This window comes from Thermobia domestica, chromosome 11, assembly GCF_964235325.1.
Source record: "Thermobia domestica chromosome 11, izTheDome1.hap1.1, whole genome shotgun sequence".
Taxonomy (NCBI): Eukaryota; Metazoa; Arthropoda; class Insecta; order Zygentoma; family Lepismatidae; genus Thermobia; species Thermobia domestica.
Window position 1 is genome coordinate 118060315 of NC_137464.1, and position 13770 is coordinate 118074084.

The window sequence follows — 13770 nt, forward strand, 5'->3', positions numbered from 1 at the left end:
AAAATCACACACTAGACAGATTTTTATGATGTGCAATGTCGTGAACTTAGCGTTGGAAAGAGACACAATGTACCCTCCCTCTTGTTGATATAGAATTAAGACTTACAGAGATAATATCACGTATTTTACTTTCTTGAAGCTTACTTGAAGCTAAAAGTTCTTAGATAAGTAATGTTTTATTAAAGAACTCCGCGCGTATTCATCACGACGTCCGGTCATTTACAGTGAACACTGGATAGTTTTAGCAAGTACAAATTTAAAAGTATTTTTTAAAAATGAAGATTTGACGTATAAAATAAATTACTGTATGTGCCATTTTGTAAAAAATTTCATTTTTAATAAGACATCTTTCTAGGTGCAGTGATTCTGGGGACATAATAAGAAGAATTGTGTGATGATGATGAACCGAATGATCTGAAAATTTATGCATTACCTCTAACGATTTCGGAAGGGATGGAGAATTTGGCGTCATTGTGCTTCGTTCAAACTAGTCCTACTCAAAATGCAGCGGGTGAGATTCATCAGAAAATTATACGTGTAACATCAGTATGAAATAAACTTAAATAAATTGTAGTGAATTGTCTAATTATTACGTGCAAACGTATTTTTTCATGCCTCTTACAATTGCAGAAAATTATACTTTCATCTAAGTGTAATCTTCTAAGAAAAACATCTTACGTTTCTTGATGTATTATAATTATTTATTTGAGTGAAAATAATTTTCTTGAAATGATGAATCCCTAGAATTTATTCTCATTTCTATATTATAGTGACGAATAACTTGTAGTTGTAACAATACATTTTTGTTTCAACACAGTGTCAATTTGAAACTTAGTTATTGATGTTTATTCAATTCTTTCTAACTGCATGACATTGCACACCGATACATGTGCAGGTAATTCCGAGCAATCTTTGGTTTCTCCGTAATTAACACTATATTAGTTCTAACACAATCATAACATTTTAATTATTCTTCGTACAAACAGAGGCTACAAAACATGAGATGAAAATTTTGAGGTTCATCACAAGATAGCTTCACAATTTTGTGTCATTCTTAGGTGCGCCCCACTCTTCCAATTCCTCTAGTACCTTTACACCGTCAACATGTGGTACTTCTCTATCTTTCTTTCTCTTTCTTTCTTTCTTTCTTTCCTTCCTTCCTTCCTTCCTTCCTTCCTTCCTTCCTTCGTTTCTCTCTCTCTCTCGCTCTGTCAAACAAAAATAAACTGTGCTAAAGACATTAAAGAGGATCACGCGAAAGACATATTTATGAATGAATAAGCTTGCGTTTATAATCAGGAAAAAAGAACATTTTCTCTCTATTTTTATGCAACCCGTAACTCTTACATGTTTGAGGGTTGGATGTTAGCGAGATTAAGATTAGGAATTAGATTTCTTGGCTTTCGGTATCTATAGTCTTCGTTTAGCACGTCACATGTATGAGGCATGACGTCCCTCGACGATCACATTGCCCGGGGAATTGGAGAGGAAGAAGTGGGATGGTGAAGGGACGAAGCAGCCTGGGATTATTATGTTAGGTATCATCCCGACATTGCCTGCTGGTGTTAATGAGAAAAAGCAGGAAAAACTCCACTCAGGATAGCTGGCCTGAAAAACCTGTTGCTTTTTCAATCGAGTATCCACACTGAGAATCGAACCTAGAAACGCTTGAATCAAAGGTGAGAGCGTTAGCGACTATGTTACGCGGGGCCATGTTTCGAATTTACCATCAATATTTATGTATGAATATCGACAATCACCATTAAAGTCGCCGTTAGCCATGAAGATATTGAAAGGAATCGACTTCATTAACGAGCTCGGCTGAGATAATTGCTTTAGCTGTTTATTTGCAAAAATGGAATTAAAAAATAAATTCGATTTCATTTGAGAGTTATTATATGGACTAACCGTCGGACGGATGTACTAACATTAGAATCTTAAAAAGCCCACTGGCGTCATCAGAAGAAATGACAGTAGAAACGATGTAAAGAGACAACTGAATCATAGAAATATATTCCGTTTCATTTTTTATATTACTTTGGATGTTGTTTTGTTCTAAAGTCTCCTTCTTCTTGCGTTGTGTTTGTGTAATCGTGTGTGCGTAGTTGTTTCTTATCTTTATAGGAACCGGATGAGCACCTTTTCCTTTCCTTTTGCTTCTTCAATTACCGTTTTTATGTACTCCTTCCTATAGTTAATAGGAACTAGATTTTTTTGTTGGTTTGATAACCAGTCAATACAACAACAAAAAATGTAAACATTTTAATGTAGTTTGAGAGATTTTATGGCGAATAAAAAGATTCTCAGACTAGGATTGTTCAAGTTGTTGTCTCAGTTTCGTTATAAGAAGTATATGGATCATTAATGTATTTTTCTAGAGTGTTTATTAATAGAGAACACCTTAAATATGGCATTTGATAAACCTTCATAGTCTTAGATTCATTCAGATTACAGTTTATCTGTAGCTAACCAAAAACTTCAACAAGAATTTGACGTCAGTTGTGCAATGAAGTGAAATTAATATTTTTAAGAATGTCAGCCAATCTTAACACTAATCAATCACTAAATCGTTGACGAAAGCAATTATTAACAGTGCTCTTAAATTTAACTCAGAAGAAGTAGCCGACCTCGAAAAACGAAAGAAAGCAAATGATGAAAATAGATTATTTAACGAAAAAATAATCGCAGTCACTATCAATGTAAAGGGTCTCCGGAATGGAGCTGGCGGTTTTTAAAAGTGAATAGCTTTAATATGGTCAGAGATACAGAAGGAAAGAAAAACCTTCATATTGAAGGAAAAATCAAAAAGTTTTGTTCAGCAAATTTTCATACTTGAACAACTACCGGTGATGGCGCTAGTATAAACAAAAATGGCGTCGGCAGTCGAAAAGGCGCAATGCGTGTTGTGATTTGCAGAGACAAAAAGTGTTGTTGAAGTTTAACGAAACTTTCGACGTGTAGGGGTATGTGAAAGACCTTGTGTATTCTGGTGAAAGGGTCCGTAACCTTGATAATCTGAAGAACTGTATTAGGAATGCGATTGCTTCAGCAACACCTCAGATGTTACAGAATACGTGGATAGAGATTGAGTTCAGGCTAGATATTGTGAAAGTTACAAATGGAGCTCACGTGGAGTTACACTGAATTAGAATGACTTGTAAGATCAAATAAAGTTTTTTGAGTTCTCCTTTAAAATGCATCTCTAACCATATTAAAACTATACAGTATGAGTCGAAGAATCTGACTCCTTAATGCTGAGGACTCTTAGTGTAGAGACGGAATGGAGCTGAAAAACAGCTTTATTTACAATTCATTTTATCACCTTTTCCTTTGCACATTCCTCGTCTGCTCACAGCTACGAATACCACTGCAGAACTCGCAGATGATTGCTAGAACTGTGAAAAGTGAATAATCAATGAACGTCTTACTCATACTGAGGTGTATGTACACTCATGTCCAAAATTATTGTCGCATGTCTATAAATATGTTGTTGTAAGAATACAATATGATAACGAATTCGCCCGGTATTTCTTATAATGTTAGTATGTGTATAATTGGCAAGAACATATATGTGCCAAATTTCATGTCAATAGAGTAGTAAATAAGAACAATAAAACGAAAATAAAACTTTCTTGTCCATTTAGCAACATTTTGTTTTACTTATTCTAATTTTCGTATTTATAATTATTTTCCTATAAAATTTACCACAAATATGTATTTCCCGATTATACACATACTATCAGTATTAAAAGTACCCTGCATAATGATTATCAAATTATATTCTTACAAGAAGACAGTTATAATTATGCGACAATCATTTTGGACATGAGTATACGTCCACCAGTTCCGATATCCTTGAGTGTAAATTAAGTATTTTATTGGCTTGCGTATAAAGACCATTAAAACACAGAAAAGTATAAAACTAAAAATTCGACGCCATTTTTCTTATTATCTGTTTTGAGTGTTTTGTTTTTGTTCATCCTACTTATTTATTTCTTTTTTCTAACCTTTTGTATTTTCCGGGTCCATGTGTTTTGACGAAATGTTTTTTGGTGTAACTCTCATTCCCTTTCACCATGTTAGCTTCACATTGATCCTAAGGTGAGGGCGTGCCTATTAAATTTGCCAGAGAAGTAGATTTAGTTTTCACTGTGAACAATCCAGTATGGTGTTCTGATGCGCGCAGATAATTTTTCTTTAACAACGTTTCATAAACTTCGGTCCAAGGTGCCCTCTCGTAAAAAAAAAAAAAAAAAAAAAAAAAAAAAAAAAAAACTCAAATCTGATATGGGAGAGACCAAAGCTTAAAGTAGCTCAGATCATGTGGTAAACAATAAGTGTCGTGATTGCTATAACCTGTATCTTCTAATTAAAGAAAATACCGATAGTGCGAATATATAATCTGTAGGTCCTGGTACGATTAGGGATCTTTCTCTTTTGTTATAAATATGAGGGTCATTTTATAAATAATATATACTATGGCAATTCTGTGGAACGGATGATGCAATCTAGGTAAACATTTCGTCAGTTGAAACTGGAATCTTGAGGCAACAGGACGTGCAACAACAGAACTGTCATAGCAGCGTAAGCTTTCTAGTGAACACAATGTGGCTGTGATAGGTGTTGGAAATAGAGGCGGCAGGTATCTCGGGTAACCTGTCTATTGAAGATCAGAGGTCGTACATAAAAATTGAAACTTTACGTGGCAAAACACTCACAGAGCCTTCATAGTGCCTTATGTGAAGTTTGTGGTGAGACAACAGTGGACCGCAGTAGTTTCCCGTCGGGCTCTCGTTTCCGTAGTAATCGCGTGAGCATATAAGATGATGCAACACAAAGAAGTCCAAAATCATCAGCTGATGAAAGAAGTGTGCAACTTGTGGTAGACGCACTTGAACAAGATCACCGAGTGACATGTGAGGCACTTTTTGACATCACAGGGATTCCAATCAGTATACCGAATTCTGACAGCTGATTTACAGAAGAGAAAAAATCCTGCCCGATGGGTCCACTACTTCTTGACTGCTGAATAAAAGCAGACGTCTAGACAATGCAAAGGGGCTGAAACAAAGATTCAACTTGAAGGTGTATCATTTCTGTGTCGCACTATTGCTATTGATGAAACGTAAATCACATACTTTCAGCCAGAGTTGAAATCACAATCCAACGAGTGGAGAGCTCCATCTCCAAACTCAAAAAAGTGTCGCCGATCTCAATTAAAAGTTAAGGAAGCAATGATTTTTGCTTACAAACGTCAAGGCATTATCATAACGGACAGAGTTTCTGGTGGAAGAAGTATCACAACAGCATATTATTGTGAATTCCCGCTGAAATAGTGCAGTAAAATGCACAAAACTGGACCGCAGTTGCTCAGGGTGGGTCCAGCTATTCTTCACGACAACGCTCGCCCGTACACTGCTAATGCTGTGCGTCAAAAGCTTCACGATTGGAAATGTTACCTCATGTTCCCTACAGTCCGCACTTTAGTCCATCAGATTACGGCCTCTTCCCAGAGTTGAAACAACGTATCTGTGGACGTCGGTTTGTATGTCTGGAAGAGTTTTCTGCAACCGTTACTCGAATCATTTGACAGCTTCACAAAGATGGCGTTCTTGATGTAATACAGAAGCTACCTGGACGTTGAGATTCCGTCATTGCCAAGCGGGAAGATTATATTGAACGCCTGTAAGAAGATCCTCTCCAAACAATAAACGTGTAAGTCACAAAAAATCAGTGTGCTTTAAGGAATGACCCTCGTAAAATTATCACATATAAAACCGGACAGGTAAACGATATATTGGGAAACTACGAAATGACACGTTATTGGCGGGAACAGTTAATTAGAAACAGATACAACCTTCTCAAATTAGAGGGCAGTGGAATATTTAAATTCTTTTGTAGAATGTAAGTCGTTGAGTGATTTCATGGTTGGGTTTCCTAAAGGAGACAGGGGAGATCAAATTATGTTGAAGTGACCTGAAAATAAAGTAAAACCTGCAACGAACTCAGTTCCTTATTCCTACTTTAAGTTTGCCAACCGTTGTGTAATACGTCAAAGTAGAATATTAACAACTAGAAGTAAGTCCCTACATCTCCAATCCTCTTCGATGCTTTTAAGTGCCAGCATTTCGGAAACACCAGTACGTCATGTAACGCATAGAGTATTATCTGTGTGAATTGTATATGGCGAGTGGGGCATTGTGCAAAGTCCTCTTCAGCGATCAAACCCTATTGTATTAGGCTTGATTTAGAGAGTGTTCAATCTTCCAGAAAGAGAAACGAATCCGAGAGCTCATGGTAATTGACAATATTCCCTCTGCTGATGTAAAACGTTGTATCAGGGAGATCGTTCCAGCCCCGCTGTGTTTCGTTTGCATCTGTAGTTGCAACTACCATCACTCCGCTTCGATACCAAATAATGATGTTTGCATCCAAACAGAGTTCTCAGAAAATAAGGGTATAAAACCAAAAGTCCCAGCCACGTCTTCGTCCAGTTCACAACCACAATCTCCGCATGTCGTACATTCCAGCATGTCACCTCTTCAAGAAATATTAACAACTATAGATCTACGGGCCAATGAAATAAATCAGCTTGAATATTAAATTACTTATAATTAGTTATCTATGGCGTTTATGTATTTTAACCCTCGGACTACCAACGGGGTGATACTTTTACCCATCACAGTATATTTTTTGTATTTACTCTTCAAATTGTTTCACTAAAACTGTAAGAAAATATGTCATTGCTCAACATGTTTAGCTAAAGCGAGTACCCTACGGTGATTCAAATGAACGTTTATATATCTCATAAAATTTGCTATTTTATGTTGGTGAACACAAAATACCCTCGTTCGTAGGAAATGTAACTGACATTTAGTAATGTCACTCCTAGATGGCAACAAAATAAATAGCTGTTAGTCTTATCCTATGTACTGTTCACTTCAGTCTCTGTAGATTTTTGTGAAAGTTTTTAATTTGTTTCTTTTGCGAGATATTTAATCTTATCAGGTATGCACAAAATTATTCCCTTCCTTGAAAGTCTGCGTTTCAAAAAATGCCTGGGTAGTGCGAGTGTTAATACATGTACTTAGTTGTTGTTGCTTACTTCCAACAATTACATTTTCATTGTAACGAAAGGCTAGGTTTAAATTCTATATTTATCGTTGTTCCTGTACTGTCGCGCAGCGCCAGCATATTTTCATTTAATGATTTGACTGAGAGAGAATAAAACTTTTAAATAGTTGCGATGGAAATGAACTATACGACGAGTTTTCTGTTTAAATCTGTAATATCAATTGTAATACCAACACAGCAAAACTGTACTGCGATTATCCATGATATAAAGGATAATCATAGTACATTTTCGCTATGTTAGTAATGTATATGTGTTAAATAAATGTTTAATGCAATGAGATCTTTATGATCAGACAATAGAAATAGATCTTGTGGCGGCCAAAATTTGTGTTCGTTTTGTCAAGATGTGTGTTGTTTTCGACAAAATGGTTCTGGAAAATAAGGCTCATCTTTACTCATCGAGAAGCTCAAAAGAATATAAATAATGAGGTAGGCGTCTATGATCACTAATATTTTGTTATTTTCATTCAACTGGTATGCTATATGTTTTGTTAGTAGGAATGGTAATATTAACCGTTAGTTACAGGGGTTATATATATTAGATGATAGCGTTAACAGTAACATGCAGAAATCATTAGTTTCAATTTTTTGTTACACACAAATCCCCCTGGTCTCCGGACTTTCCTTAAGTTAAATCTGACAAACCTAGCAGTGATCTACTCTCTGACTACTCGTTTGCAGTTGCCTGTTTACTGCAAACTTTCTTCCAGCCTACCCAGTCCACTAGATTATCTTACTACAAGTCTAAGACTGAATAAGCCCAGTGACAATCGCGCAACTGGCGGCATAACTATCAATGTAATGGATTCTTCCCATTCTCGATATATTGACACAGATTCCCGGTTACAAGCAGTTGCTGTGTGAGCTTTCTTCCCTCGCTCAATCGCTGTCTATTCGTTATATATTCCTAGCGCTGATTCCATTTCGACACTCGATTGAGCTTTACAATCAACTTGAGCAATCTGTGTTACCTGGTCTACCTATTTAGTAATCCATCTATAATAATGTTAGATGCTTGAACTTAAACCGTGCTCATTAGGCAAGATATCGGGAGCTCTGCCAATTTAACTCATATTTTCCATGCATGTGCTACTATAAAGCTATTCAAACAGACTTATTTATGTTACCTATGGTGTCATTCGGAACTGTAGAGAAGACTCTACTACGAGGAGTTCCATGGAAACTGTTAAAATCCTTGAAACTCACTTTTGCTCTTGCCACTTTTAACAGTCATTCATCTGGCGAGAATTTTAAACAATTTCTCATTCTTTGTGTCTGTGTTCTGCACACTATTTCGTCGATTTTAATTACTTCGTTTTTGTGCGGAGGGGAACCCTTTAACTTTCTTTAGCGCTTATATGGAGCATTATAACTTTCCTTTCACGACTCTCCAGGTCAACTATGTCTACGTGAGTCGTCCTATACTGCTCCAGGAATTGATTACGATAGGCTGCACAGTGTTTCACATGATTCTCAGCTTTTATTATTGCAGCTGTTTAATCGCATATGTTTGGGCGAAACTGTCGCACGTCGCTGATTTGAGACATGAATTGTGTCTGTGAGATTTTCGAGCTCAGAACGAACAAGCGCCTAGTTTGGTATTTTAGAGTGACTCTTTGTTGAGCAAGTATGGGCATAGATTTTGATATTTCAGTCACCCTGCAGGCAATCTTCCTTATAGTGGGGCGGGTTAACTCAAAATATAAGAAGAATTGTGCACTTCGTTACTACAACATGAAATTTTCAGAATATGATGTATATGCCACAAGGTTTATTTTAGGATGTGGAAACATTTTGTGCTTGACCTCTGTTGACCTTGGCGCACTACATAGTAAGGTGGATCAAAAAAATCAAAAGTTGTCCAATTAAATAGCTCTAGGTGAAAAAAGTTGTGTATTCACTAGTACAACATTCGTGATTTTTTTCATAATTTTTATACTTCATCTTCATTCCCCGCAAGGGCCTCAAAATTTGGCAATTTTTATGGAAATTTGATTTTTTTAAATATTGATTTTTTTAAAGTTGCAAAATGAAATCGAACTACGTGTCAAAAGTTGGATAATGACTAGAGTGACTACACCATTCATGATTCTTAAAATAATTTGCATCTTTATTCTCCGCAGGGACTCAAATTTTGCACTTTTTATGGTATATTCTACAGCATTTAGATGGCGCATGGGTCCTCAAAAGCTCTCGAGAAGTGTAGGAAAATGTTTTACCGATTGTGAGGATTTACCAGAGGTTAATTTTCGAACGAATTAAGGAACTTTTCCTTCCATGGAAGAAAAAGACGTCAAAGCGTACCACAGACCTAAAATATATATGGGATATTTGCAAAGCAATCTCTGCTGGTGAGTGTTTACCGAATCTTGCAACAAGAAGTCCTGGAAAATTATCCCATGCAAGATGGATCCCTACTACTAACGTAGTGCTTAGAGGATACATAAGAACTACTGACCCATCTTTGAACCTTCAGCTCGATACATTAATAATGAAAGTGTATGTCCCAATGTGGTTTTACATTAAATGTAACCCTACTATCAAGGATGCTTCTGTAAGCAATAAACTGAAGCTCATTGTAGATAGGACAATTCAACTAATGGTTTCTTCGCGTATCCGGAGAATATACTGGTATCTATGCTCGCCGATGATCGAAAGCATATTCGAGAACTAGTTATGCGTAGAATCCTTGACGCAAGGTCAAGAGCTCAAACCAAACACCTCCTGTACGCAAGTTCAATATTCCAGCAATCCACTTTAGTACTCAGGCTTACATTGACGTTATCAACTGGCAGGAATGTGAAGTAATCGAGCCACCCCTGACGACACATTTGTCGGAGGAGGATCTACAGAAATGTCAAAGGTCAAGAGGTGCGTTAAAACTGTCACCGAAACTTCGTCTGAAGTGTGTGGTGTCTTAGCTCGAGATGGATTTATCAGAGCAAGACTTTTGGCTATGTCAATTATGCCCACATTCGAAACAAAATCTGAATACAAACCAACGAGTTAGGAGATAATTTCCAAAGGTAGGATGGATGGGATGGGAGGATGGGCGAAACTCAATATGCAGCCAAGAGGCCGCTGAGACTCAGTAGTAGAGCGTTCACCTTTGGTGCTTGGGGTTCCTGGTTCGATCCTAGCTCGCGCCAAGTGAACTTTGTCGAGGATAAACACCGTGTGCGTGGGTCTTTTGAGTTATCCCGATTCCTCCCACTTTCTTCATTCCACTCTTTCATCATCACCGTCTAATTTAGCCTAACCGGCATAAACGTATGACGTAAAACTCAAAGATTTCATTTCATTTTCTATGTGCAGCCACCTACTCGTGTTGAGTTCTAGGTGTTTCTGGGAACCAGCAAAGAGGTGCATATCAAAAATAACTTCAATGCAAAATTATTAAATTTACATAATGTAACTTTATATTATGCTCAATTGTATTTTTCGATATTACTGTGAAACTGCATTTTAAAACTTGATGGAGGTAACGAAGATGAAGGAAAAATATTTTTAAAAATCATCGAAATTATGCCAGTCACGCATAAGGCTTGAAATCTAATAGGATATTATTTGACAATTCTTGAAAATTGTCAGTGTCTTCAATGAATTTTGAGATTTACTATATAAATTTCAAAATTTTTAAGGCCTCTGCAGGTAATAAGATAAAACACAAAAATTATTTCAAAACCATAGGTGTTATGGTAGTGAACACAACTCTTTCTTAAGCAAGTGTGGACTGATTTGGAGGACTTTAATTTTTTAATATTTTAAGTGGAATTTCAAAATTTACCAAAAAAATTCAAAATTTCAAGCCCTTGCGGGGAATAAAGATGCAAATTATTTTAAGAATCATGAATGGCGAAGTCAATCTAGTCATTATCCAACTTTTGACACCTAGTTTGATTTCGTTGGGCAGCTTTAAAAAAATCAATATTTTCAAAAGTACCAAAGTTTCATAAAATTGCTAATTTTGAGATCCTTGCAGGAAATGAAGATGAAATACAAAAAATATGAAAAAACTCACGAATGTTATACTAGTCAATACACAACTTTTTACACCTAGTGCTATTTAATTGGACCACTTTTGATTTTTTCGATCCACCGTACTTCATTGTAGTCCAGAAAGTACTGAAATTTCATAATAAATGTCAAGTGCTGCAAAATATAACCAAATAAGAAATGTATGTGGTCAAGAGGAGTGAGGGAAAGTTTTTAGTGATATATGACAATGACGTCCGCCATCTTGAATCTTCCTCAACTTTCTTAAATGGAAAATATAACATATGATATCATTTTAATAGCCAATTTTCTCAAAAATTCGATGCTGTGTTTATTTCTGTTCTATCAGTTAACTGGTATGAAGTTATGAGTTATTTGTAATGTGTACCTAATAATAACAAAATGAAAATCTCGGAAGAACCCACCGACAACACAATCTTAAAGGACTTATTCAATGTGCTCTCCGTTTCTATTGACTGTTATTTATTCTGAATTTCCACAAATGCAAAATGTTACGTAAAGTCCCAGCTGGAATGCTGGACCATGCATCCATAAATCTGTTTTGCAGATAGACAACATCAACAATTTCCACCGAATACACTACAGACATGACAAATTCAGGAAAAACAAAATTAGGTGAAATTAAAATGCAATAAATAATACCAGAAAAACAAAAATGTTGTAAAGTAGTCTATTTATTGTATTCTTGTACTGCAATTACAGTTTTCACAAGAGCTAAATATTTCTGAAATTAATTATCACAGTCTCCTGAACAGAAACATAGTGCCGTGCATTTTCTTGCTTTGTCCCGACATTTATAACGTCCGGTACATCCACTTCTGCAGGAGCAGTGATACAGTTTCTAACAATGTTTGAAGCGTCTGGAAGAGTCGTCCACTGAGGTTGCCAACCTGTTTCTTCATTTATCCATCCCCAGATAGGATGGCAGATGTGGATCCAGAACTAAGGATTGATTCCAAATATTCGCCTGGTGGGAAACACGCTTCAAGTGGAACTTCAAAGCATCTTGTGTTGGCGGAATATTTTGAAGCGTCCTAGAATTGTTTAAAAAGAGCTACTTCCTTGCTTAATTAACTTTAATAGTCACTTGTCCTGTCATACATGAGAACCACAAAGCTTTCTAACTTTTCAAGGGAGCCCTCACTTACGCGTTTTGGCATCTGAACCAACTCCTCAAAGGCTTCGAGTACCTCAGGAAAATCTTTCCACGTGTCCCATTCTGTTTTTTTTTTTTTTTTCCTTTTGCCAAAGAATGTAGATGTGGTGTCTGAGCCGGTGAAAGCGTGAAACACTGGGAGGGCACCGCAGATTCTTGGATCCAAATTTGCCACCAAATCATGAATAGGAATGTGTCTGAAATTCAATCGAACTCCGAAAGCTATCCACATTTCCCCAGGTTTAATCTTTAGGAATAAAACCAAAGCCAGAACAGCCACATCTGTATCTACTGTACTTATAGATACTTTTTACTACCCTTCTGTACAGAATGTAAACATGAAGAAACAGACGTGTGTCTGCTTCCTCATGAGAGCAAGGAGATAATTTACTTACATCGACCACTTTGGAGCTCAAAGCACTGTATTTCCGTGTGTTGCACACACTGTCTTGCCGTCATGTATTAGCATATTTATAACTAGTTCAGCCATATACTCGAAGAGTTTTATTTTGTTTCTATCTACGCTTAGAAAATCTTTCCAGTTCCTTGGTACTTTTCTTCTGACACCTCTTCTTCTGTTATGTCTCACTGTAGCTTTTAAGCTGTTTGTTCTGTACACATCAAAAATTATATCTACACTATTCGCGTTAGTTAATTGAGTGTTTACGTAAGTCAGGAACACATTATCTGCATATTCCTTAACTTTTGGAGTGGAAGGATTCAGCATTTGTACAACCGCTGCTCCATCTAGAATCACAGCATCTACAAGTGACGAGTCAACTGAAACAATATCCTTTGGTACAATGCAGCATACCAGACCTGACCGTACCAGTTCTTAAATTTCCACCTTGTGATAGGGATGGTGCTGTGGGCTGGTTTACATGGCTGAAGAACTCATCCAAATCACCCTCACTTTTCTGACAAGATATGAACAACTGAGAGAAGAGACTGCAGTCATTTTTGAATGCTTCAAGTTTTAACTTGTGTTTAGATTTGGTTTTCAGTGGAAGTTTGCTAAGGAGCGGTAATTTGTTCTTAGAAATTCTGTCAGTAAGTGGTTGTGTAAGTTTAATTAGCCATTCCTCCACGAAAGTCTTATGTTGTTTCCTACCCACTAAGGCAACTTTTCTGACCGTGTTTGTAATAGATTCATCCATAACTATTTTCGTATCGAGCACCAAAAGATCTTCACTTTGTTCCAAGAATGGATTCCCCATATTCTTAATGACTCAGTTAAGGACTGGATATCTTTCAAGAAGCATCTTGCACACTAGGTAATTGGTCATGATGTTGCCTATTACTGTTCGAAACTCTCTTCTGTTTTGGGGAACAATGGTTCTCGAATTCTTCAATCATTCTAGCAATTTCAGGACCAGCTAACATCCAACGACGTAATGCCCCAGGGTTTTCAGTGAGACCAACTGCTCCACCTGATCTATTATCGCAGCATTGTTCTGTTCATG

General features: G+C 36.7%; 1 protein-coding gene and 1 long non-coding RNA gene across 2 annotated transcripts in view; one reads left to right on the plus strand and one right to left on the minus strand.

Moving 5' to 3' along the window:
• The window catches only part of LOC145664391 (uncharacterized), a 225148-nt gene extending 224643 nt beyond the window's left edge, over positions 1–505 (plus strand). Inside the window, exon 3 of the long non-coding RNA XR_014127429.1 lies at positions 356–505. This is a non-coding gene — a long non-coding RNA (uncharacterized LOC145664391). The remainder of the gene's footprint in view (positions 1–355) is intronic.
• The window catches only part of LOC145664390 (melanization protease 1-like), a 266717-nt gene that overhangs the window by 197035 nt on the left and 55912 nt on the right, over positions 1–13770 (minus strand). The gene's annotated exons all lie outside the window — the stretch shown is intronic.